The sequence below is a fragment of the Gallus gallus genome, chromosome 34 (genome assembly GCF_016699485.2).
Source record: "Gallus gallus isolate bGalGal1 chromosome 34, bGalGal1.mat.broiler.GRCg7b, whole genome shotgun sequence".
NCBI classification, from domain to species: domain Eukaryota; kingdom Metazoa; phylum Chordata; class Aves; order Galliformes; family Phasianidae; genus Gallus; species Gallus gallus.
In genome coordinates this window covers 513,197-537,052 of record NC_052565.1, presented here as the reverse complement: position 1 = coordinate 537,052, position 23,856 = coordinate 513,197, and the positions used below count along the sequence as shown (strand labels likewise).

The 23,856-nt window shown below is 55.4% G+C and overlaps 1 long non-coding RNA gene across 1 annotated transcript; it reads right to left on the bottom strand.

Annotated features, from left to right (window-relative positions):
• Positions 1-6,109: 6,109 nt before the first annotated feature.
• Positions 6,110-23,349, bottom strand: LOC121108087. Its single transcript, XR_005842390.2, has 3 exons — positions 23,121-23,349; positions 16,583-18,384; positions 6,110-14,954 (listed from the first exon to the last, which is right to left on the bottom strand). It is a non-coding gene; the product is annotated as an uncharacterized LOC121108087 (long non-coding RNA).
• Between the last annotated feature and the right edge of the window lie 507 nt (positions 23,350-23,856).

Here is a 23,856-nt window from a genome sequence, read left to right as displayed (position 1 = left end):
AATGTTTCTGTAGCAAACAGCCGCCGCTCCGTGCGCCCTCTCCTGACTCCAGCAGCGCATGCAGCGAGCGGTGCTTTGCTGCCTGTGCCACATCTGCGCCGCCCACTGCAAAACCCCTTCCTTGTGCAAGCACTGGGACAGCCCATTGCAAACCCCTTCCTTGTGCAAGCGCTGGGACAGCCCATTGCAAACCCCTTCCTTGTGCAAGCACCGGGACGACCCGCTGCGCTCCTCGCCGCACGTCCCCTGCGCTGCCCAATCGATGCAGCATTTTCTGTCCACCTTTGGCTTTTTCTTTCTGAAAGCAGCTCCGGTGTGGCAATCACATGAAAACCCACTGCATGTATATGCCAACTTCTACCTGCTAATCCTCATCCTTCCCTTTCCATCAGAGAAAAGCCAAACGTTTTCACCTAAAGGGGCCGTGTGAGGTTGAGGCGCAGTTTGTGCATATCCCCTCCACCTGAGCGGCTGGGAATTGTTTATTTCCCTTCCAAATGCCCAGCGGGTTTGTATCCAGATAAAGAAATAATAGCCGGTAAAACTCTGTTTTCCAAAACACAAAGAGAATGCACTGTACGCAGACCAAGGCTCCGGGCTGCTCCTGGGGCTGGGAAGCCAAGAGCCAAAGGAGCCATTTGTAGGCTTTCTCTTTTTTTTCCCCACCTTTCCAGCTGTGTGCCGTCTTCAGTTCTTGCTTCAGAGCAGAGCAGGATGGCCATCCTGCTGCATGCCTCACCCATACCAAGCAAAGCCCTGAAGGGTGGGAAGCATCACAGCAGCTCAGCGAAGGTCCACTGACTGCCCGTCCTGCTCAATGAGGGGCTGAATGGAGAGCCCAGTGCACCCCATGGGGAGGCTGTGGGGTGAGATCTGTGGCCGCAGGTGTCTGCATGGGGCCACAGCTCTCCGTGCAGAAGGGTCCAACAGCAGAGCAAGATCCAAAGTGAAATAATCCCATTTCAATGAGAAATAAGAAACATGGAAGGGGTGCTGTGGCCCAGACATGGATGCGGTACTTTCCGCATCAATGCAATAGTTTGAATCCACTCCTGTTCTGCTATTAATAACAGTGCAGACCTTGCTCCAGCACTCCGGTCTTGATACAAAGAGCACTGTGAGGCCCTTTGGGTTGGGCTAGGGAGGAAAGACCTATCTTTTTTTGCAGCTTTATGATGGCACACAGTCTACCTGGACAGCCAGAGCTCTGCAGACAGAGCAAAGCGGTCACACCACCAGACGAGGTGGATTCTTTCCTTCCAAAAAGGCTCAGAAAATACATCAGGAATGGCAATGCTAGTAAATCTTTCCACCCAGCAAGCAATGACCTCAGCTCCCAGCCTGCCTGCAAGAGGCTGGAGGCGATGCTCAGCTCCTCGGTGCCGGTGTGCAGTGAAGGGGTGACGTGGAACAGATTGTGTTGTGCTGGGAATGCATCCCCAGTGCATCTATTTCTTTCACCCAGGGGCGTATTTTGGTGCCTAGCCCCTTGCTTTCTTAGCAAGGGGATGAAGAAGAGGATGGAGAGGAGGGTTCCCATCATACAGAACACAGCCAGCCTCTATGGCCCCTCGGAGATGGGATTCATGGCACATATGAGGAGGGAGAACCTCAGATAGAAGCAGGATGGACTTGAACCTCGTTGCCAGCCAATGGGTTGAGATATGAGAACACGAGCAGCAAAGCTCTTGCTGTGGCTCAAAGAGTTGCCATAGGATCCTAAAGTTATCCAGGATGGAAGCAACCTGGTCACTCTCCTGCTTCAAACAAAGTCATGCATTGCAGGAACTCAAAGCATTGCTGCCATGGCTTAGAGCTAAAGACAACCAAAAAGGCAAAGACAAAAAGAAGTGGGGACGGATCTGCCTGAAACCCCCAGGCAGTGATGCACCCCAAGGCTGCTGATGCAGCCACATCCTACCCACAACCAGGCCACCCTCAGGAAGAGGCCAGTGCTGCGCCTGCTGCTCTGAACTCGCCCAGCCACCCCTGCGACGGCACCCACATGGGGACCCACCTGGTGCCTGCACCCCGAGCTCAAATCCGGCCTTGGGTCCACAGGGACTGATGCTCTGTGCTGAGCTCTGGTTCTGGCCCATGCTGGGCTCTGCTCTGTGCTTTGGAGGAGACGGAATGGGAATGCCAGCTGCTCCCCTCACTGCCCAGCACCTGCGGAGTGCTTCAGGTGGCCCTTCTGCACGGCTCCGCCCTCCTTTCCCCTCCAATTCTGGGGACATCTATTCATTTCTCATGGATTTCTGTGTGAATTTACACCGAATGCTGCGGAGGCACTGATGGAACCCCCCCAGAGCCATGGGCTTGGATGGAGCCATCCAGATGAGCCATCCAACACTGCTACACCTCAGGTCACAGAAATCCCAACGGAGGAGAGGACAGCCCATGGTGTGTGTGTCCCATTCCAGGCCAGCAGGGACCTCCAAATCCCTCCCCACCTCCTCTCACTGAGATCTGAAGCATCTTTCTGCCTCTACCCCAAAAGCAACAGAGGGACACCCTGCCCCTACTGCACCCCAAACTCCCCGCGTGGGATTTCTCTCTGGCTCACAGTGATCTGCAGAGCTATTTAATAGAGAACAACAAAGAATAAGGCTCACACGACAAGGCTGAGGTCTCACTGAGCAGCATTTCAGCACACTCTGGTCCCTGTTACATGGGTGCTTCCCTCGCCTGAGCTTTGAACGTGATGCTCAACAGTGAATGCTTCAGGCTTAGCAGAGGTGACCTCTCCATCCCCATGACTGCATCATTACTCACACCTCAGATTCAAAGTGATCTGTCAGAAACCATCCTCTCTGGGTGGAAAAAAGCCCCCCAAAGTGCTAATGATGCAGCACAGCTCATCCTCTGCCACTGCTGCAGCAGTTTGGCTCTGCAGGGCAGGGGCTGGATTTGCAAGCAAGGCTGCACCTGTGAGCAAAGCAACTCAGCCCAAAGCATCGCATCACAGTTACGTGGGGAAAAGCAGAGCAAGGTGAGCATGGGCTGCACACAACATTCCAAAACTGCCACCAGGAGAAGTCACATTTGCCAAATCTGCATTTTTTTGTCTCTCTTTTTTTTTTTTTTTTTTTTGCCCAAGACCAAAAGCTCTCAGCTCTCTGATGCTCTCAGATTTTCAGCATCAATTCATTTTTATCTCACAGCTTTCCTTAAAGCCTGCAGCCTTCCTGAGCTGGGGCAGCACCCGCTCGTGAGCATCGCTGCTGTGCTGAGCATCCAGATCACTTTGCTTCAAGGGCCCTCCTGCTTTACAGCTGTCGGCTCTCCCACTTTGCACCTCTGTTTTTGAAGCGCCCTGAGCACATGCTCAGCCTTCTCTACAGCCCAGAGAAATGAAGCAAGCTGGAAATTCCCATGCCGGGCCGTGGGAGCGATGCACCACTCTCAGCACTTTCGAAGCAGGGCGAAACTCAAGAATCCTTCCATTGCAGCTTCCCTCCTCCTGACCGTGGGCTCACAGTGCACACCAGTCTGTCTCGATGCCATTTCCCAAGCTCGTCACCAAGACAGAATAAAAGCAGGGAAGTACCAGGGGTTGAGCTGCACTACTTTGTGACAAAGGAAGCAGGGAGATGCTGCCCCATCCCTTGGTCCAGGCAGGGCGAAGGCTGGCAGGCTGAGGAGCTGCTGCAATGTGAGCAGAGTGCAGCTGTGCATCCTTATGGTTTAGCAGCACAAAGGCAGTGCCAGGTGAGCACGCATCAGATAAAGCCGCCCGTGCCGTGGGGTGTGCAGCAACGCTGTGCCTGCAGTGCTGTGCACGGAGGGGGGTTTGTGGGGCAGCGAAGAGAACTTTGTGCATTGAAGGTGAAAAGCTGAAGCTGAGCACCTGGGCTGCAAACGGGTGAGCACGGATGACCCACGAGAGCCTTTTAGCACTACGTGAAAAGGGAAAAACTCAAACCCAGAGCGCTGCTGCTTGGAGGAGGGGAGTGGTGCCCACCTGGGGGGAGGTTTTCCTGCTCTGCGTGGCCCACATGCATGGAACGCGAGTGAGAGCCGCTGCCCCGTGTGCCCTTCCCCTCCGTGCCTTCCCCAGCTGGCGGCTGCCAGGAAACGAGCCCTGTGTGACAGCTCAGCCCAGAGCAGCCCTGCAGCAACAGAGGGGACCCGGGGATATCAGAGCACAGCGCCAGCACAGATCAACCAGAGCAGAAATCCCAGGCAGGATGCACCAGGGTGAGGCCGGAGCAGAAACCCTGCGTGCTCCTGGGAAGGCTGCAGCACAGCAATGCCCGGAGCTGCAGCGCACACCAACAGCGTTTGCTGCTGGTTCTCCCCACGCTCCTGCGTACACGGGCAGCTCCAAGAGCCGCCTGCAGCCTCCTCCATTTGCCACCCTCTGCCCTGCACTTCCCTGGGGCTGCGGACAGCCAAAACCCGCACACATCAGAGAAACACCACGGAGGTGTTCAGCAAAGAGCACAGTGTTAAGAAAGCCCAGAGGGAGACACGTGAAGCCCAGAAGACGGTTCGGAGCAGTACCTTTGTTGTCAGTGCTCATCTGCCCGGCCCGTGCGCGGAGCTGCCTGCTGCCCTTTAGCTTTGTCTCTCTTTCCCCCCAGTGCATTGTGACAGTCCCCAGGGCAGAGCAGCTCTTTAGTGTGGTCTGCACCGTGTGTGGTGAGGAGCCCTGCTCTCTAGCTTTTTTCTCGGTGCAGTTTCCATGCTCGGTTTCAGAATGACGACCTCTGATGTCGCACTGCCGCGGGCAGCGGCTCTCTCTCGTGCACAAGTGGGTTTATCTCGCATCCTTTCATTTAACTCTCACACCCAGCTGGGGGGCTGACGGCTTTCAAAATAAAACCAAGCTGCCAGGAGGCTCCTGGGGCTCTACCAGCCTTTTGCAAATGCTTTGCTGAAAACGGCCCTTTTCCATCAGCGCTCCCATTGGTATAATTGGTCACCTGGGGATTCCCGGACAATGGGTACCCCAGGAGCAGACGCAGCGCGGTGCCCGGTTTTATATCTGCTGGGTGGTGCAGAAAAGACTAAAATTGGAGCTGCTTCGAAGCCACCCACGCTCACCCAGGAAGGGAAAAGTCCCTCCCTTGGAGCACGAACAACCCAAAGCTCAGCTTTCCAAATGGCACCCGCACAATGGAAGAGCCAATCCCAATTAACAGCACCAAAAGACGAAGGAGCCGACCTCCTCCTCGTGCTGCAAGTGGTGCCCGAGCACCAGGGGCAGTCAGGGAATCTGTGACAGAAGCAGAAATTGCCCCAGCTCTGCACTCAGCATCTCAGAGCACTGGAATTGCCCTCTCTGTGCTCGGCAGCGCATCACTCCCGTGCAGCGTTTGCTCTGCGCTCACCACTCCCAGCACCATCCCTGCAGCAGATGGAGGAGCTCTGAGCAAACAGAGCTTTTTTGCATCTCGACGGGAAGGCCAGGAGGTTTTGCTGCTGCTGCCGGAGCAGAGAGACTCCGAGGGGGCTGAGAACAAGAGATCTCACAGAGTACTGTCATCCGAAATAGCCGTGGGCAGAGAACCTGGGCCGGTTGTTCTGCTGGAAGGACACCGCAGCTCACACAATGCAGCACTGTCTTTCCCCGCTACGCTGGGGGAAATTGGTTTTTCCTCCTTTTAATTGTCCTTCTGTTTGCAAATTGCTCGTGTGTGCTTTTAGTCTCAGCTGCTTCTATTTTAGGAGCGAGGCAAATGGCAAACGAGGAGAGAGCGCAAGTGAAGTTTCCATGGGGCTTCTGCCTCCACTGCTGTGACATGGGACAATCCCTCAGGGCCAACACGAAGCAACACAGCCCCAAATCACCCCCAGCAGCCCACACCCCATGCACAGAGCGTGCTCTGCTCAGATTTATTGCTTCAGAGCAAAAGCCAACAGTTGGAACTCAGCGCACGCCAGGAGCACACACAGCATCCGCAGCGCCCACTGCAGCGGGGAAATGCCAGCAGGGACCGTTCCCTGCAGAGCCAAGGAAGGAAAACCCCAATGCTGGTCCCACACGTGATGAAGGGCAGCAATTCCTGGCTGTAACCACTGTGATTCTGGGGGACACAACCGATAGGACAGAGGCACCAAAAGGCACACGGGATCCTCTGAGCTGTGCCGTCCTCCTCTTCACCCCACCGAAATAACGGGTATGTGAGCGTCGGAGAAAAGACATCCCCCAACAGGAAAAAAAAGAGAAAGAAAGAGAGAAAAAAAAAAGCTCTTAAGAAATAGAAGGTCAAATTTTCTTCTTATGCAACTCCCTCGCAACTTGTAAAACCTAAAGCTGCAGGACATAAATCAACCACTAACTGCCTGGGGTTACAGAGACACTTCCTCTAATAGCACCCGATTGCGTAAGTGCCTTTTAACGGGAGTTTGTCTCTGCTGAAATCTCTGTTAGGGAGAGGCTGAGCAGCCCCTGCTGGGCTGAGGCTTTGCGCTCCTTTCCTGCCCCACTCCCCTTCTTGGGGACACCCGGGGCCCCCCCCCCATCTCAGCCCCTTTTGCACCTGGAGAAAAGGTTGGAAGAATCTCTCGGCTCAAACACCGCTTTTCACCAGGGATGCAAATGGGAGAGAGCAGAGGGATCCCACCCTCCTTCCCATAGCAATGCCATCCACGGGGTCCTCTGCCCACAGCACATCAGTTCCTGCTGCAAATGGCTTTATTTATACTTCAGCCCCTCCTTTGTGTGTCCCCCCTCCCTCCCCCCATCCACAAACAAAGACAGAAACCGAGACAAATCACTGCGCGCCACTGCCGCTTCGGAGCATCACGTCGTTATGCCCCAAAAACACAACGGGGGAAGGAAAGGCCACCGTGTGTCCCCCTCCCCTCCCCCCCCCCCCACGCCATGGGACACAGCCCTGCACCCAACGCAGCCGTGCTGTTTGTTTGGTGACTGTTCTGCTGTGTCTATTTTTAGCTGGTGACGCCCGGGGTATTTCGCTTCAGGATGTCCGGTCTGAGCCTCTTTCTGGGAATCCCATGTTCTCTAATTGTAAACAGCCCCACTCAGTTGCTGCAAGCACCGAGAGGCCCCGACTCATACAGCGGGGCTGTCAGGTGTGAGTCAAACAGGAAGCTGCTGCCGCTTCCACAAGCAAAGCGTCGGGTGTGAAAAAGTGCTCCATTCACACAGCCCCACAGCCCAGCCCAGATCCCACAGCGTGGGGTGCCTCTGGAAGTGGGACCGGCTCCGTCCCTCCTCCAAAATGCTGTCCCTGGGAGAAAAAGGGCTCCCGAGGGCCTCGCGCGTGGATGTCGTTGCAGTGGTGCAAAGGGAGAGGGGATGGGTGAGATTGGGACGGGATGGGAAGGGGATGAGGATGCTGAAGGAATGGGATGGGGATGCTGATGAGGATGGGATGGGATGGTGATGCCAATGTAGGAGGTGCAGAGGCACAAGAGGGGACAGGATGGAAATAGGGAGCAGTTTTAGCCCCATCTCCCACCCCGTGGGGCTGAGCTGAAGCAGCTGCCAACTTGGCTCAGAAACACTGACAGGGAGCAGTTTGGTCCTCTGCTAACAGCAGCCTGCTGCTGCCCCTGTGCATTAACCCAGCCTGGGGTGACCCAAACACATGTTCCCTGGGCCTTAGGAGATGGGCATCCAGGTCTGCATCACCCCAGGGCCCAAGCACTGTGCAAAGGGATGGGGTGTAAGGGCATAGGATGCCCTTACAGGAGAGGACCTGCCACAGTGACCACAACTATTGCAGCATGCAGGATAGGAAGGCACTAAAATGTGTGCCCTAATTTCACTGGGGCCACAAAGAGCTGCAGCAGCACCAGCAGCCCTTTGCACCCCACCATCTGAGCCCTCAGATTCCTGCAAGCAGCAGCGATGGCACCACGCTGCTCCCAGGGACCCAGCAGCAATCCTCACAGCTCCACTGCTCTGAAGGTCCCAAATGTCAGCAGTGCAACAACAGAGACAGCAAAATCCTCCCTTGTGCTCCTCTGAAATTGCAGCATCACGGAGCTTGGTGACCTCTGCATTGGAAGCAATTTTGCACAGGGTAGGAAGGTCAGAGCCAACACCTGCAGCGCTGTTACAGGAGGCTGATGCTCCTCCAGCCTCCCCAGCACCACAAACCTGGCGCACCTTGCAGCCTTTTGGGTCCCTTTGGGACATCACACTCCTCAGCCATCCCCCCGCCCATCCCTGCCCTCTGCATGGGCTCAAAACCCAGTGAGGAACTGAGCCAGCTGAGCAGCCCATGGTGCTTTCACGGCTGAGGAGGGGCAGAGGACAGTGCTTACAGAAGGGTAAGGATGGGTAGGATGCTGTAACGTAGCCTGTAGGAACCCATCCACACCAAACATCCCCACGGACCTCAGCACTGAGCTCCCCAAAAGGAGCCGTGCGCGGAGCACGGTTGTACCCATCCCTTATCTGACTCATTTCAGCATCTCAGGGGAAACCCTGGCATTGATAAACAGCGCTCTGCTCTCTGCCTCCACATTCACCAACCGAAATCTGGAGTCTATTTTTAACCCTCTGACACCCACAGCCGGGAGGGAGCCGGCAGCTCCCCGCGCTCGTGCCGTTGTTTACCGGGTGGGTGAAGTGACTGCAGCACTGGTGAGGTATCGAGCAAAGTGAGACCAAAACAAGAGTGCTGATGTGTCATGCCACCACTTTCCATGCTCGGCGCCTGCACTGTGCCCCCGGATGGGGTATGCAAAACCAGAAAGCTCCCATGCTTTAATTTTCCAGCACATCCCCAGATGAGTGTGCTGCTCAGCCTGCTCGTGGTCCACCGCCTGCTGGGGGGGGCTGGGCTGCATGCATGGCCATGGATGAATGGGGAAAAGAACCTAAGGAGGAGATGGGTTCATCCTGCAGCACGGATGTGGCATGAAGGCTGCCTGAATCCAGCAGGGCGGGCAGAGCTGCCACTGCTCGGAGCCTTCATGGAGCTTTTTGCACGCTGCTTGTGCACGGGGGAGCGGATGCTTTGTGGTCAGGGCAGGACACAGTGTGCTTCCTCCCGTTCTGGAGGATCCAAGAGCAAAGCTTCCAGCTTTCCCTTGGGGAAACACCTCCACTCTGACCACTGCAGGATAGAGAGGTCTGGTTGTAATTCCTGCCTGAACAAAGGCTGCCTTGAACAGCAGCGTCCCAACCCCACCGCAGCACAACACCTGGTGCTCCCTTCCCAAAGCCCCCACACTCTCTGCAAGGCTTTTGGTGACCGCTGACTCCAGGATGGCTTTAGAATTGCTGGCTGGTTCCTGGCACCACAACAAGCAGCTCCTTTTGCTCTGCTCTCTGCCCATCCCCAGCTCAGCTGGGAGGCATCGCATCACCCCGGTCTCCTCATCCAGCCAGGAGCCTCACATCCAGCAACACAACCTCACCTAGGAGACATTCTCTCCTTGGGTTTAACGATGGAAACCATCTGCTGTTGCGTTGCTCAGAGCTTCACGCAGACTTCTTGCCTTCTCTCTGGGCACCAACTTTAAAGCTCCACCTTGCCTCCCCAGCAGCCCAGAAATAACTCAGAAGACACAAATCCATCTGGTAGCCCCAGTTGGTCTCCATTTCCCCATCACAGAGGGGGCAGAGCCATGTGCCTGTCTCCGAGCTGCCGGTCCCTCTCCGGCTCTTCCTGCTCTGCTGCAGCGTTGTGCTGTAAAACCTTCATTTCCTGACACGCATGGGATGAGGCCAAGGGGTCGTGTTTTGGACAACCTGCCTTTTCCATGGCAACTGGCAATGATGTCAGCGACGTGCAATGATCGGAAGGGGCCGGGGGAACGGTGAGCTCTCCAGGAACCAGGCAGGAGGGGCTGCTGTGGTGGTGTCCTGGGCTGGAGGAGCCCTGAAGGCATCTGCCCTCCTCCCAGTCCCATCCCTCCATCCACCATGCTGCTCCATTCACTGCCATTGCACAACGCAGAGCATCCAATGCTCTCCCCTACATGGGTGTCTGCAGGACGTGTCTGTCCCGTGGCTGTGGGGTTCTGAGCTCTCCCATTCCCTCTGTTCCTCCCCATCACAAACCCCCTCCCTCGAAGGGGGCCCTTTTACAACAGCAAAGTAATTAAAAGCTCCAGCAGATGAGGACACCGATGGCCAGCATCAGATTGAATGCTCCCACACAGCCATGTCTGTCTGTCCACCTGTCCAGGCTTGCTGTGGCCGGAGGCATCTGCCGCCACAGCTCTGAGCACACTGCTACAGCAAAGTCCTGTCTGGGTCAGCTCTGAAATACCAACAAACACACAGATCAAAACCACCCTCCTATGCACAGAGTTGCCAAGGGATCCCCATCCCAGCTGCCTTTGGTACAACTGGAAGTCCTATGGACCTCTTTTCCACCTCAAAAGAACCTCTCCAGGTGGGAAGCATCATCAGCTCTGTCCCCATTCATTATGCTATACGGACTGACCTGGGCGTGCTGCTGCAGCCAGAAGGGAGCAAAGCCAGAAGAGCATTGCAGAGATGAGAAGCAAGATTCTGGGAAGCACAAGCCATGCACCCACAGCAGAGTTCTCACACAAATTTATTGGGTAATCAGTAATAATCACCAGCATTCCCACAGAGCACTTATCTGCCTAAAAGTCCCAGCAAGGAAAGGAGCAAACAGGGCAGGCTTGGTCCAGCTCCCTGCTTTAACTCTGCCCATGACAGCAAGTTGTCCAGGTGACCTGGTACAAATGTACCCTCCTCAACAGCAAATTGCATCCGGAACAACCCATAGGCATCAGCAGAACAGCAGGGAGAGGCAAATGGGGTGATCGTAGGCATGGATCTGCACCAAGCGGGTCCATGAAAGCAGAGGGATGCGCTTGTGCTGTTGGTGGTAGCACAGAACTGATGACAAACACCATCCAAACAGTGGCAAACCTCACCCAAACAGTGGGAAACACCACCACAGTGGTGACAAACACCATCACAGTGTGACAAACACCATCAAAGCAGTGATGCTGCCTTGCCTCCGTATTGGACCTCATTGGGAGACTTCAGCCAAATGTGGGGAAATGGCCCCACCGGAGCCTATGGGAACCCAACAGCATTGGGGTGGGGAAAGAGAAAACAAAACAACCCCACGAGAGGACTTCCAAAAACGCTGCACGAAAAGTGAACACTCAGCAGAGCGAGGTTTCCTGCGCAGTGAGAGTTGGCCGCCGAGTGAACAGGAAATCACTGCTTCCTGCATGCAGAGGAAGTGCCTATCTAATGCCTGTGATCAAAAACAAACATCGCTTCCATTAAACAAACAAAGGGCCTAAAAACTTCAACAGCTCGCAGCCCAGGTCAGCTCCAGCAGCAGGGGGATAGCGGCCAAAAATAAGAAGCTGGTCACCTTGAGAAGGGCCCTCGTCCTCTTCCCTGCGTGGCAATGTGGTTGCACTGCGTGCAGGAGGCAGTGGGGGGTCGGTGAGCCCCATCTGTGTCCCCAGCTCTGCTCTCACCCCACAGCATGGAGGGGATGGGGGTGGGCACCAACAGTGACCGCAGTGCTTGGGTTTGGTAAAGTGTTGCTCGGATGCCCTCTCGACCTTCTCCAGGTGAACAGTGCTGGGGCTCTCAGCATTTGCCCATCAGGACATCCATCAGCTCTGCACCCTCCATAAGGATCTCTCCAGCAGTTCCCAGTCTGCCTGGAACTGGGGAACACAGCACTGGGCCCAGTGCTCCAGTCAGCCTTTGGTCAACCCTTGGTCAACTGTTGGCCAACAGGGTTACTATCGGCCTTCTGGCCATAGGGGCACACTGCTGGCTCATGGTCAGCCTTTGGTCAGCCAGCTGCCCGTGCTCGGTCTCTGTGCCTTCTCTTGGATTTGTTTTGAGATTTCATTTCATCTCTAGAAATTCCAAACAGCTCTAGAATTCCCTTCCAAACCGCTGCAGAGATTCTCTTTGTTCGAATGCAGAATCCCTTATCTTCAGTATAATGAATTCAGGCTATGGGGATAGGAATACTTTCTTACTCCAGAGAAGGACTTACAGACCCCGGGCTATAAATCACCCCCGTGAGCAACACAGTCGTGAGGCTCTGCTCATCTCAGGGCTGGAGGACGCTGCAGGCTGCGCAGCGCCCAGGGACCTCGTGCTGTTATTCCAGCTTGCTGCAAGCCTTTTGTTTTTGGACAAATCCCAGCTGGGAGATTGATGTGAGGAGGCAGAGCAGGATCCAGGTGCTGCCCGGCCATGCTGGGGAATGGATCTGTGCAGAGTCCATCCCCTGAGTTATGGGCTCTGGGTGTCACCGAATGCTGCACGCGTGCTGTTTCCCAGACTTAAAGCACAGCCATGGAGAGGTGGAGGAGGTGGTTTTGCTTCAAGCCCAAAACAAAGAGTGGGGGTTTTTCCAGCCCTGGCTGAGCCCGAAGCTCCGGCATCGCTCATTCTGCACACGTCTGATGCTCCAAACCGTCCTGGCTGGAAAAACCCTGCACTCCCAGCACGAAGCTGAGCACACTAAAAAGAAACAAAGAGGCCGGGGCTGACGCAGGACGGCGTGTTTGAAAGGCAGCTCTCCTCCGCATTGCTCACAGCAAGACGAGATGAGAAATGTGCTTCAGGAACAAAGGAGGGCAAGCAGCAAACAGGGCTGACCCGTGGGGACAGGGAAAGGACATGGAGACAGGGAAAGGACACGGGGGCAGCACCATGCACGCCATCTCCTTGCACCCCCCACCCCTCTGCACCCCCCACCACCTCGCTCGGCCCTCTCCTTGCTGTGGGTTTGCACCAGCACTGCAAAGCCCATGATGGCTTTTGCAGACCCGCATGCATCCGCCAGGCCCAGCACAGGGCAGGACGCAGCAGCTTTCTCCTCTGTGCATTTTGCACTCGGGAGATGCCAACGCGGAGAGCAGCAGATCCAACCGCAGGCTGATGGAAAAAAAATGATTCCAGCATCACCCAAAGCCCCGCAACGGACAGCAAATACGAAGGGTAAGGGAACGTGCACCGGGGCCTTCCTGTGTGGCCACCACACAAAATCTATTACTGAGCAGTTTGGCCAGTGATATTAAAACCATCAGGTGCAGCCAGCACGGATCTGCTGAGTGCTCACAGCACTGAGGCTTTTGGCCTGGTGCACCTGGTTTGTTAAAGAAATAATTACAGTTCCCCCATTTCCTGCTCTGGAAAGAAAACTTCCTAACTAATCATAGCCAGTTCATATGCATTTAAAGTGCATTCATTCTCCTATGCAACCACATAACACGAGGCCGTGTCCGTGCAGGAGGATCTGCCCATGGATGCTCCTTTAAACGCCATCTGCTCCTTCCTGATGCAGCGCTGCAGCCCTATGCTGGCGGATCGAAGGGCTGCTGAGGCCGTTCCATCCCTGGCTGGAAAATCCATGCAACATCCCTGGAAAGTTGCTGGCTGCTGTGGAAGTGGCGGCCAATTTCCTCATTGTGAAGGTGCCAAGAACAGAGATGAACTCCCGGAGGCTGCGACGGAGGGGGCTGTGGGCACTGAGCTGGGAAAGATGGCAGAAGGAGCAGTGAGGCTCTCAGCTCCTCCCAGAAATCAACGAGACTCAGTGATGCCTCACATCCAAGGGCTTCGTCTCCATTTATACGAGCACTCAGCTCCTGCTGGGAGCACAGCTGTCCCGGGCAGCACGGTGCTCAGGGGGTGTCCTCCTGCTGCAGGCTCTGGTCGGTATCACAGCTGATGCTGCTTCATTCCATCTCCACCTTTACTTCTGAGTTGTGAAGCCCAATGTTATCCCTCAATGGGGTTCAGCTGAGTGTGGCAGTTTTCTGTTAGCTGAAGGACTCGGATCCTCCCTGGAGCGGAGCAGCCCTTCCACGACCACCCAACCCATCACCCATCCCCAAACCCCTCCACCTACAGCTCCCATCCCATATCCAGGCACCCCATAGCATTGCCCAGAGCTGCTGCATTGAGCAGAACTCCCTATGAGCAAATGCCACAAACACAGACGGGATGGGGGGAAAACATGCAGGGTTGCATTGGACCAAGAAATGTGATTTTAAGGAGTCCAAAAAGCTCAGCACGCATTGAGGCTGCTCTGACTCAGCGCTCTGATTGACTTTTGCACAACAGGTTCTGCTCTTTCATACCTTGTGTGATAATTCCCCAGCCGTAACACCCAGAATCACACCTCATACCAGGAGGTTTCTCCTTTCAGAGCCTCCCACTGCATGCTCAGGGCACAAAGCCCATCTCCTCAGCCTCACATCTGCACCTGATGGCACAGGCATTCCTTTCTTCTGTTTTTTACCCCCAAAGAATTCAGCTCCCATGAGATTAAAGCACACTGAAGGCTCAGCACTGCCCGGGTACCCCGTTGCATGGTACCCCATTGCATGGGAGAAGTGGGGCACATCGCCCTGCCTCCCCACACCGGTGGCCAAAGCCTGTCCAGAGCTGCTTTCCTACAGCAGATACAACCACTCAGCACCTGACCCAATTTCCTGCTCTCAGCTGCAATCTTCCAGTGTTTTTTAACACGAAATCCCATTGTTTGCACGTGCCCAGGTTTACCCTGTTAACCCATATCCCCCTCCGTCAGTCTCTTTTGTCTGTTTTCCATCAGCTGCTCCCAAAGCCCACACCAGGAGGATTCCACTCATCCAGATTAGAAGCACAATCCAATATCCCTCGTGGTTGGGCTGAGTGGTTGCCAGAAGAGCCTCTTCCTCTTCCTCCTCCTCTTCCTCCTCCTCTTCCTCCTCCAGCCACCACCAGGTTTGTCCCCTTCACCTGGCCGGATTCCTGCTGGCGTGGGATCCACCCTTACTGTGGTTCTCCCCCACCTCCCGTCTGTGTTCCAGAGCAGGAAGCAGCAACGTGGGAAGCTCACCTGTAATAAAGCTTTGAGGCTTTCTTATCTCATTTTGGCACAGAGGATTACAACAGGCTTTGGGGGCTGCTCTTTTCCATGCCCGGTCCCAAAGGCCTCAGACACCCCGTGGCATTTCCCGAACTCAGATACTGTTTCCTACGAATCAGATTTCAGCACAGACAGCAGATCCTGGAGACAGATGGAGACGAGGAGGAAAATCCCCACACGAGAGCTCAGACATCGACTGCAGCGTCTGGCTGATTGGGCTGCGTGCTCTGCTCGGCCCTTTGCAGGGTCTGCAACACCTGTGGCACTGCTGCCCTCTGCCCCTCTGTACCACACGGCTGCACAGCCCACGTGCATCACCTGTCCTTATTCTGCACGCTGCATTTCTCCCCACTCCCCAAAGTAAGGTGAGGGTAAGGAATGCGCTGCGAGCCACTCAGAGAGCAGAGGAGCAGACACGAGCAGGACAGGGGCTGCTCTGATCTCAGCATCCTTTGGAGTTACAGCCCCTTCTCCTTTGTTCCCATTGACACCTGAGAGCAAAACAGCAGCAGAGGCAAAGAGAGGACTGCCAGGTGAGTGAGCGCACAAAGTGCACACCAGAACCCAGAGAGAGCAAAGCACCTTAAGGGAGATTGCTGTGAGACCAGAGCAATAGCTGACTGCCAGGGGGAGGGGAAGGGGGAAAGCAGCAGGAATGGGGAACAGAGCCCTTTTGGTGCCCATCAAACACAGCACGTGTCCCGGGCAGCCCAGGCTGGGGGAGCTGCTCTGGAGGAGCTGACAGGACTGCACTGTGCTTCCTCGCAGCGTGCGATCCCTTGAGTGGTCTTAAGGTTGATCTGGATTAGGCCTGAGTGTCTGCCGTGGTGAATTGGTTGGGTTTTCCTGGGAGGTGAGACTGGGGCCTGTATTGCAAGCAAGTCAGCAGCCCTGAGCTCCCTTAGCTAACCAAACCTGCATCCCTCGGTTTTGCCTCCTGTTTTCTGTGCAGGAAACAGCGCTGCAGCCCCAGCCTGCACTGCTCCCCACGGCCCCACGTCACCAATCCATGCACAGCAGAGCTCCCTGCTGCTCCAGCCCATCTCTTGCTTTGCTGCTTAAAACAGGAAAAGGCAGCAAGCAGAGCAACGCGGGCAGCAGAGGAGGGGTGCAGCCCCCCACACTGTGCAGCCCCCAGCTCCAAAACCACACCTGGCACCGCAGGACGGCCCTCCCGCAGTGCAGCTCATGGGAACACGGTTGCATCACGTTTGTTTTGCTTTGCTTTGCTTTGGAGAGGAGGATTCCTCCCACCGTGTTGAGCAGCCCGTGTCACACGGCTGGCCCAGGTGACATAGGTGACAATGCCACCCACAGATGGGACAGCACAGTGGGGGCATGGGGAGAGCACGATGGGGACAGCGCAATGGGACGGCGCAATGGGGACATGGGGATGGCACAGTGGGGATGGTACAATGGGGATGGCACAATGGGGACGGCGCAATGGGGCCATGGGGATGGTACGATGGGGACGGCGCAATGGGGACGGCACGATGGGGATATTGGGATGGCACAGTGGGGATGGCACGATGGACTTGGTACAATGGGGACATGGGGACAGTGCAATGGGGGTGGCACGACGGGGATACTGGGATGGTACAATGGGGACATGGGGACAGTGCAATGGGGATGGCACGATGGGGATACTGGGATGGCACAATGGGGACATGGGGACGGCACAATGGGGACAGCATTGGCACCAGCTTGGGTTGGGTTGGAGCAGCTGGGGCACATTGCAGCGTCACGCGCGTGGGACCCCCGGTACTCACCGTGGCTTTGTCCTTGCATCCAGAGGAGTTAAAGCCCTTGGAGATGCGGCCGCATTGTCCGAGATGTGCTCGGGGGGAGGCAGCTGCTTTCTTTATATCTCAAGATTCACTGAAGTTCAGGAAGAGAGAAAGAGAAAAGAGAGGGGAAGGCGAAAGGGGAGGGACTGAGCAAAGGGCCCAGAGGCCGTATAGAATGACAATGGAAGGAAATGCTTTATCAAACCTAGAAAGCCAACCCTGTCCTGGGAACACAGAGGGAGAAAAAAAACTCGCCGAAGAAAAGCGAGTTCAGCTGCCTCGGTTCCTCCCTTGGCAGCAGCCCTCCTCCCCCATCCCCTCGCTGCAAACACAATGCGAGCCCAAAGCGGCCGGCTCCAACACTTTTTTTTTTCATTAAACAGAGAGAAGTTTCAGTTCTTTACAAAAAAAAAAAAAAAGAAAGAAAAAGAAAAAGAAAAACCCAACAACCAAACCCTGCCCGGGAATGGGAATGTGACGCTCTTCCCCCTCCCCCGGCTGCAGCCTTCCAAGTTTCTATGAGTCAAACGTTTGCAATGTGTTACCGAAATGTTACCAAGCTGGAATGCGGCATCCGAGAGGGTTTCGCTAATAAAACTTCTGTTTGTTGGCTGGGAGAAAAGTGACACCGGCACAGAACGCCGCTCTTCTGCCTTTTGCTTTGCCCATCCGGGTGCTGAGAGAGAGGAACCCGACGAGAGGGCATCGATGTCCCAATGGGAAATGGCGCTGCCAGGGGAGATGCTGAGGGAAGTGGTAAATGCGATGCTGCAGGTGGGGAATGGAGGTGAAACGTCGGGGCTGGTCCTGCAGCACGGTGAGGATGGGCCCAGAGCTGAGAGCCCGAAGCCCTTCAGGCAGGTTTTGGATCAGGAATTGGGTCAGATTTTGGATCCTCGCCCCGCAGCTCCTGGGATCATTGCCGCTTCATGGGATGGCTGGGTTGGAAGGGACCTCCGTCCCAAAATGGGGATTCCAATGAAGACAACTGAGCTCAATTCTCTACAGAGTTCTAGGAAACCCAGTGCTTCCCAGTGTCACAAAACACACAGCAGGTGGGAATTAGGTGATCTCTGAGGTCCCTTTCAACCCAACCATCCTATGGTTCTATGGTCTTTGAGGTCCCTTCCAACCCAACCATCCTATGGTTCTTTGATGACGAGATGGGTTTTGGTTTTTGGGTTGGAGAACCACCACTGACCTGTCCTGGCTATTTCCAGCCCGTGCGTGCTTTCTCCTTTGATGCCATTGGAACAACAATGGTGGAAAAGAGGGAGTACGATGGACCTCCTCCCACCTCCAAAAACCAACTCCTGGTTAAGCAGGTCGTTGTGAGACCAGGAACAGCCCAGGTCTACAGAGGCAGAAGTTCAGTTTGGCTGTTCCATGGGAAAATGCCCATTTATCCTCAAAATGGAAGCAGCAACATTCACATTCAACAGAACGAAAGGGAACTTGGGGGGATCCATCAGACTTCTGTGGGTTTCTCCCCAAATACAGAGGTGTTCCAGGCAGCTCCGTCCTGAAGGAGCCCTGCAGTGTCCCCATATGGGGTCACTCCTGCTCTGCTCGGAGCCAATCCTGAGTTGCAAACTTTTCCCCCGTTGGATCCTGGCTTTGTGTGCACGTTGAGGTGCGTGGAGTCCTTTCACACAGCAAAGTGCCAAAAGCAGAGCTGTCCAAACCCAGAGATAAGGGACGGGGCCTTGCTTTAACAAAGAGGCATTTCCATATCTGAGGAAGTGAGGCAATTCTGCCTCGTTAAGAAGGCTGACAAAAGTCTCCTAGGAGGAAGAAAGACAGCAAAAGATTAAAATCTGTGCATTTCAGAGGAGGGCAGCCAGGAACGCTCACGTCCCATCAGCTGCAGGCAGACAGAGGCCGCGTGGCACCTTCCAGTGCTGGGAGTGCTGGGGGTGGTGGAGCTCAGGGGGTGCCTGGAGGGGATGGAGAGACCCAGAGATGGAGCAGGGAGTGAGCAGAGCTTTCAGAGCTGCCCTGGGACCCATCCAGGGAAGGAAAGCCAACGCTTCGCTGCTTTGAACTCAGCCGTCGTCGTGCAGACGTTGAGCCGCAGTGCTCTAATCCGTGCTGGCATGTTCCAAGAGCACTTCTTCGAGGCTTTATCGTGAAGAAAGCAAACCTCTCCACATTCCAGCAGGCTCCTGGTATCCCCAGCGATGCACACAGTGCTCTCCAAGGGGAATCTTCACGTGGCCTGCTCGTGTTATTTGCCATCCGCACGGCTGCTCCGTGCGCACACCCTGCTGCACTGAAGGGTGCACATGGAGACGAAGGATTCCAAAGTTCCTGCTAATTTGGAGGGGAGTGTAGGATAGCAAAGGGGAATGCAAAGCCATCCATGGAGAGCGCTCACACCGTGCAGACTGCTCTGCATCCAGCAATGAAACGGCTCCGGATGGGCTGCGTTGGCCTCATTCTGGCTCTCTCTATTGAAGACAATGCCTTTCCGAGGTGCATTCCTGATGCTGACAGCCCCTTCCCACGCTCAGCCCACCAGACCTGGTGGTCCAGCATGGACCAACCCGCACAGTGCCCCTTCAAGGTGAGATTTCCCTTCCAGCACACCACAGTGCCCAGCAGAGGAGCCCCAATATCACCATCAGTGGGCGATTTTGGGGCACAGCCACAGCAGAAGAGCTGGGCAGCTCCGGGGGCAGTTTGGCAGCAGATGCCACGAGTTTTGCCAGCACAGCAGCACGAAGGTACCCTCACAAGCACAGCACATCAGCATCTGTAGTTCATCTGGGGACGGGAGAGTGGAGGCAGAGTGGGGAAGAGGGGAAGGGCTCCATGCACAGCATTGATACGCCAGGTATGTTGGCCAGAGAGCTCTCAGAGGATGAATAACATTCCCTTCACACACTGAAAAAATGTCAGGCTGCTCTACCTGTAATGGTACGGCCTGCAATGGCCGGAGATGGTGTTTGGGAGTAGAAAGGTGCAGATGGATTTTGAAAAGCCTTCAGGCAACAAACTGCAGAAGCTCTGCTGGAAACCCTGCTGGGTGCCCATATCCATTTCTATACACTGAGCACAACCTCAGGGTCCTTCCTGGCCCAACATGGAGCTCCCAGCACTGCTGCTGCTCCCAGGGGCTCCAGCTGGGTCGGGTGAAGCCCACCTGCCCTGGAACACACAGAGCTCTGCTTCTGCCTCCAGGCAGCTCTCACTGTGTGGAAGGTGAGCAGAGCAGAGCGCAGCCCCCAGGCACAGAGCAGTGCCTTCAGAGCTGCAGGAGCGGCAGCGTGGGTGCAGGGGGAGGAGAGCTGCCTGCAGCTGCCATAGAAGGCAGAAGAGAAGCAGGTTTGTTTCTGCAGGGGGAGAAGAGTTATGTCTGTAATTCACAGCAGCTAAAAATACTCCCTGAGTGGAGGACCGGTGTGTACGAGAGATGCTCAGCATTCCCAATGGGCAGCACTGGGGTGCCCAAGACCCAAAAACTTCAGTGCTTTCGTGCACTTTGGCTCACTTCAGACTGCAAAGCAGACGCAGCAGCCTGGGCTGGCCCATTTCTTCCTAATTAGCGCGCAAAGTAATCGAAGCCCCAGCTCTGCTCCGCAGGCTCTTCATGTCAATGGTGTGACTGTGCAAGGAGCAGAGATCGGAGCCCAGCAAACAGATCCCCGGGGGAACTGATGCCTCTGTAGTGTACAGAGCAGCACAACTGCATTCTGCATGGCCTACGGCCAGCAGTGACTGCTCATGCAATACAAACCCAGCACAGACCGGGGGCAGGACCAGCCCCCCCCTCACCCAAGCTCCATGGGTGCAGGGTTACACACCTTCTGCATCACACCAGCACCTCCCCGGTGACCCCATCCAACAGCAGACCTGCCCGAATCATTTCACATCTTCTCCAGTTTCAGCAGGCAAAAAAAAAAAAAAAAGAAAAGAAAAGAAAAGAAAAGAAGGCATCTCCAATAGATTTTCCCCTTTTGAAGAGGCTGATCCCCTGCGGGTGGCTCACAGCAAGGGCGTGAGGAGGAACTCGCCTGGCCCCAGTCCCAGTAAATCACAGCTCAGAGACAGACCAACTCCATTTTGTGATCATTAACCCCAGCCCCGCTCCATTTGTTTGGCCTGTCTGAGGCTAAATATAGTGAGGGGAGCAGGCATGGCTGGGGAGAATTGTGTGCAGCTGTTAAGTACAGCCCCCCCCCAACCCCACCCCCCACCCCCTCCCTAATAACAATTAAAAAATGAAATTAATAAAGAGTTCCAGCAAAACAGAAAGACGGCGGCTGGGCAATGAGAAGCAGCTGTGAAGAGGAGGGATGAGTTGTCCTGCGGGGAGGCCTGACTTCCAGACTTGCAGGAAATGTAAGAGAAATTCCACAGGCGCTTTTCCAACCCATCATCCCACCCCATGTCCGGGGTGGCCGAGCAAAGAGCATCTCCAGGGGAGCTCACAGAGCCCCACGAAGAGCTGCTGGCTCTGCTGCCCCATCACCAATCCCTTGCTGTGCCTTTGGGACACGTCCTGGTCACTGCAGATGGAGGGAACATCAGCAGCAAGCAGGGGAAATGAAGGGGACCCCCAGAACCATTTTCTGTGCACCAAGCAGGACGTTGCTGCACCAGCACTCTGCTCACAGAAGCTTTCCTTCAGCTGGAAACCACGCAATAATTAAAGAGAACTGCTTAAAGGAGCACCTGGGGCTCTGAGCTCCCGTGTTGGGCGTTGGAAAGCTGCTCCTGAGTGTGTGTGTGCAGCAGAAGGCTGCTGGAGCTGTGGGTGCGTTAAACCCGGGTGCATCCCGCTCCTAAATCAGAGCTGGCACTTGTAGCCAAGCACAGCCTATCTGGCTCCTGCTGGGCACATGCATCCTCAGGCACGTGCACTATTTCATACCGACGTATTTAAACTGACTGCTTTCCCTCCTAGGCTTTCCCTGAGCAGACAGTTCCACAGCCAAGCTTATCTCACTGCAAAACAGCGGTTATCTGACTCACATTTCCCTGGGCAGACACTCCTGTCCTCTCTCCCTCGAGGCAAAACCAGACCCTGCCTGTTGTGCTGGCAAACTGCAATGGGGAAGCCTTCACCTGAGCCCCTTCACGGGGGCAGTGCTGGGTTGACCTTCCCTCCCAGCTGTGCTCCCGGAGGTGAAAGGAGCAGCGCCGCATCCCGGACACCCGGCTGTCCTCCAGGACAGTGTGAGCACAGGGAAGCTCACTGCTGACCCCTAACAACCAGCTTTTCTCCCTGGCTCCATCCACCAGCAGCTCTGGCAACAGCCATTCACACCTGAGCTGCTTCTCAGGCAGATGCAGCAGCAGCTTCAGTGTTCTCCTCCAGGCAAAGCTCAGGGAGGGGAATGGAAGCACTCAGCCTGCCCTTGGGTTTGGATATGGGTGTCAGTGTACCAGCTGGCCAGGCAAAGCCAGGTGCATGCGTTTAGCTGGAATGCATTTATTTCACTTCACTGCAAGTGATGTCTGGGGTGTGTTCCCATGCGTCCGTATTTAGAGCATGGCTTTGGTTGGACAGGTCCTTAAAGATCACAGAGCCATAGAACGATAGAATGGGTTGGGCTGGAGAACTGCAGAATGGTTTTGGTTGGAAGGGACCTTAAGATCATAGACTGATAGAAAGGGTTGGGTTGGAAGAGGCTTTAAAGAGCCATAGGATGGTTGGGTTGGAACTGCCCTCAGTGCCCCCCCAGTGCCACCCCCTGCCCTGGGCTGCTCCCACCCCTCCATCAGCCACCCAGGGCCCCATCCACAGCCATGAGCACCTCCAGGGATGGGGCACCCTCACTTCTCCGGGGCCTCACAGCCCTCTGAGCCGTGCAACGAGTCACTCTCCCTCCTGATTACGAACTCTCCCACCCCTGCTCGTAGCTTCCTGTTTGCCAGGGCAGCTCTGGGGTGAGCACAGTCTTGTTTTCGTGCAGCTCAGCCTTCCCACAGGCTGCGGTTTCAGCAGCTGACAGCACCGGGCGCCCCGCAGCCAGGTGTGACCGCACGGGGTCGGTTCGGAGCGAAGGAGAAGAGAGGGGAGCTGAGATCAAGGTGTGCATCTGCGAGGGAAGGAGCTTCCCAGCTCAGCCCCTGCTGGGGTTTCAAACCCCACCGAGCACTCTGCTCCTACACCTGCAGAGCTGCTCACCCGGTCCAGGGGCTCTTCGTTTGGGCTCTGGGATGCACACGGGAGGTTGGTGTTTTCCTTTGGAACGTGTCCCAGGTTTGATTCCTTTTTTTACTCTTCCAGAATGAGGAGAACAGAACCCTGGGGAAGGTGCTGTGGTCCAGGTGGCTCCTGGCTGCACCCAGCCCAATGTCCCGCAGCATCTCCACATGGCTCTCCTACAGAGGAAGGGGTGGGCAGAGCACAGGCAATGCCGTTCCACGTTTTGCTCTCTTCCCTCCTTCACCCCTTCGTGCACCGCTCCAGCACAGCACAGCGTGGTCCATTCAAAACCCACCCACAGAGGAACCAATTCAGGCCTAAAATCTACCAGAAATCCCCCCAAATCACCCTCTTCGTACTCACTTTTGCCCCTGGCTTTGCTGTGCCCGTTTAAGACAAGTGCTGGGTCCCATCAGAGCTGCTCAGAACGATGCTCCCCCTGCTGCCTTTCAACCAACGGCCCCAGCTCCCTCCGAGCAGCCTCACCAACCCCACCATAAACTGCTCCAAAAATGACAAATTCCTCCCACGAAAACAGGAGGACGGAGATTCCTCCGAGCTGCTCCATCCTGAGCGCAGGCAGGGAAGGGAGAACACAGAGAGAGCATCCAATGGTGCAAATCCCTCACCATGTACAGAAGTTTGATTTATTTACTGGGGCCAGAGGTACTAAAAAGCTTGGACAGGAATTTGCACTAAACCTTTGACACACAAGACATTTCCCTTTCTGGCCAAGACAAACAAAGGAAGGAAGTGTCTGGGACATTTAAAGCGACCTAGTGGAGACAGGTAAGGGCAGATAAGGGCTGAAGGAAGAGCGGGTTGGGCAAGGGAAGCATCTCGTTCTAAAGATTTGTTGGATTCCTTCAACTCTGCAGATCAGGGCTGGGGGAGGCAGAACTGCTTGGGGGGAACTGTTTGCAATGGGAGAAACACTGCTGCAGTGCTCAGCGCTGGGTTTCCCCTTGCCCATCCTTTTTCTGCATGCCCAGTGCCTATCCTACAGCCCACAGGACTGCGATGCCCGTGAGCTGACCACCATCCATCTCCTGACAAATGATGCTGTGCAGGTGCCTGGCTGATGTTTGCCCTTGCCATG